The following is a 3,194-nucleotide window of genomic DNA, read 5'->3' on the forward strand; positions in this document are numbered from 1 at the left end:
GTGGTCAGGAATTATAAAATTATTCATAATTCTTTCTGCAATTTTATGAAACATGTTACTATTTGGGGCTCAACTATATCATATACTTTTAGATACCAGTTTATTTTGTGAAATGGCAGGCAGAATTACCAGGCAATTTGAGTTGTTCTCACTCACTTTTCTGCTCAATGTGCATAATTGAAAACACTCAGGTTAAAAGTACAGTGACTTCATTGCCTATGAAAGCATATTAAAAGTTATAACATCCTGTATGCATGTGAATATTGCTATTGCTGGTGCTCTTATTCAGAGTCTTAATCTGGAAAAAGAGAGAATAGAGATTCCAGACAGGTTTCATCGGGGTCCAGAGGTTTAGGACGGGAAAATGCTCCTACTTGATGGATGGCTGAAGTGAAAATAGAAAATGCTGTAGCCAGGTGGAGTTTCCCATCTTGAACTAGTGAGAGGCAACCACCAGGGCTGCCAGCCAGGGGACACACAGGGCAAGTGAGTGGGCCCTCTGGGAAGCAGGTGTTGAGATGAAACCAGCCAAGACCAGACTCTGCTGCGGAGCTGCACACTAACTGAGCATTTTGTGGGGGAAGTGGCCTGGCCCCTTCACTCACCATGAGTCTCCTCCTATTGAGTAATCTTTGCTCCAAATTTCCCTCTTGGGCCATCTGAACTTCTCTGTGGTCTGAGGCTTCCCAGATTAGGTAGATCCTACAGGCACTGCAGCTGAAGGCTCTCAGAAAATGGAATCTGCTCTTCCTGCAGGTGAGCAGGGAAACCAGATCAGATTGCATTGCATTTTCTACAGCATTATAATTTCCTCCAAGGCGGGCTACAGTGCTTGTTTGGAAGGCACCAAACCTAAGATCAAACAATATATATATATATATATATATATATATATATATATATATATATATATTAATAGAAACAGTGCTACTTTGTTAAAATACTGAGTTTTATGTCACGTGTATGTTTTTGTCTCCCCACCATTCCCAACTGTCTGACCATCCCTACTTCTATGCCCTAGCATAGTGGTCGGCAAACTCATATGTCAACAGAGCCAAATATCAACAGTACAATGATTGAAATTTCTTTTGAGAGCCAAATTTTTTAAACTTAAACTTCTTCTAAATGCCACTTCTTCAAAATAGACTCGCCCAGGCCATGGTATTTTGTGGAAGAGTCACACTCAAGGGGCCAAAGAGCTGCATGTGGCTCGCGAGCCACAGTTTGCAGACCACGGCCCTATCATAACATTCCATACATACTTAAAACCAAGCAAAGGGTGGAGTTCCATCTTTAAAAACTAAACAGGCATTTTGGACAACACATTCTTGGCAATGGAACCTGGCCAACATTTATCAGGCAGGGAAAGTTCTCACTCTGCATTATAAAAAGGACAGCCAGATATCAACTGTGCAGAAATGAAATAAGACAGAAAATTTTAACAGACTGTCTAAATTCTTTTCTTAAAGAGACTTCCTCCACTGCCAGAGATCTTGAATAGCTTCCACATCAGTCATCTGGAAACAATTCTTCACATAATTAATGAACTTGGCTTCCACTGTGGGAAGAGAACCATGCTTTTCTATACTTGCTTGCATTTTTGCTTTAATGTCTTCTACAGAACTAGGTCCTTTCAGTGTTTTAGAAGTTGTTGGTTTTTTTGGTTTGTTTGTTTGTTTGTTTGTTTGTTTTTAAGGATTCTTGACCTTTTGATCTTGGTGTTGATGGTTTTGAGTCATTTCCATTCTGGTTTGATTTTTGTGCATTTTTTGGGTTTCCAGTAAAGAAATGCAAATCTCATATGGATTTCTTTACTGGAGCTTTTTATTAGGTTTCCTCATCATCAAAATCCTCCTCCATCTCTTCCTCTACCTCCTCCTCCTCCTCATCATCATCAGCAGTAGCAGCAAGTTTTACTTTTTTCTGTGGAACCTTTCTTACCACCTCCAGGGGCAGGAAATGCTTTCCAGACATTCTTAGGAGTTTGACATCCTCCTCCTCGCCATTTTCTGACTCTGCATCTTTCTCCACAGCAACTAAGTGCTGTCCACTGGCATGCACAGGCCTGAACCACACCTTAATCACAAGACCGCAGGTGGTGGTATTTCACAGCCACCAAGGGACACCGTCGAATGTACAGACATTGTCAAAGTCGCCAGTGTTCCTTTAACTCACATGTGTCAAACACAAGGCCCGCGGGCCAAATCCAGCCCGCCAGGCCTTGCAATGTGGCCCGCACCGCGCTGTCATCACTGCACTCCGCTGTCAGTTTATGACATTGTCAGTTTATGACTGTTCAGTAAACCATTCGGCCCGCGATTTAGGCTGGATTTTAGATTTTGGCCCCTTCTCTGATTGAGTTCAACACCCCTACTTTAACTGGACTGCCTTCGTAATTCATTGCCTCTGCTTCAGCAATGTGCAGCTCATCCTTTGCACCAGCCCCTCAACCGAACGTTCATAAAGATAACTGGTGCTCATTTCCATCATTATCCACCTTAAAGTGATCATCTTTGTCGGCCTTTAGTTCACAACCGAAAAGGTAGTTCTGGGAGTGGTGGCACGCACTTGGGTGCGAGAGAAGGCAGATGGAGATAAACGGCTTCTGTGCCTCAGAACACATGCCCAGGCCTGAATCCCACCAGGGAAAAGGAAAAAAATACCTTTTTTTTAAAGAAGAAGATGCTCCATAGGACCCATTTCCTTTAAAGTTAGTTTATTGTTGTTGTTATTATTATTGTTATTATTAGTATTGATTTCAGAGAGAAAGGGAGAGGGAGAGAGATAGAAACATCAATGATGAGAGAGAATCATTGATTGGCTGCCTTCTGCATGCCCCACACTGGGGATCAAGCCTGCAGCCCAGGCATGTGCCCTGACTGGGAATCCAACCGTGACCTCCTTATTAGTAGGTCAACACTCAACCACTGAGCCACGCCAGCCCGTCTGAAATTACAGTTTTCGTGTCAAGTTGGGTTCATTGAGTGGTTTTCCCATTAATGTGGTTTGCCATGATGTGTACGTGGGCATCTGCTTCATGCCCTGTGGGTCCGGCAGGTGGCAAACACAGGGGAGGGTGCTTCAAGGACTTCCTTGATTGAATTTTTGAAAATTATAGCCTTGATTGAATTTCTAAACCATATGGAAAAAATATTGTGTGACTGAAAACAATCAATTTATTTTTAAAATGAAAA

At 42.4% G+C, this 3,194-nt stretch overlaps 1 pseudogene across 1 annotated transcript; it reads right to left on the reverse strand.

Moving 5' to 3' along the window:
• Positions 1-1,243: 1,243 nt before the first annotated feature.
• Positions 1,244-2,623, reverse strand: LOC311623289 (nucleophosmin-like; annotated as a pseudogene). The gene is made up of 2 exons: positions 2,375-2,623; positions 1,244-2,168 (listed from the first exon to the last, which is right to left on the reverse strand). The product of its transcript is annotated as a nucleophosmin-like (transcript).
• Between the last annotated feature and the right edge of the window lie 571 nt (positions 2,624-3,194).

This window comes from Pipistrellus hanaki, assembly GCF_964339955.1.
Source record: "Pipistrellus hanaki genome assembly, chromosome: 5".
In the NCBI taxonomy this organism is placed as follows: domain Eukaryota; kingdom Metazoa; phylum Chordata; class Mammalia; order Chiroptera; family Vespertilionidae; genus Pipistrellus; species Pipistrellus hanaki.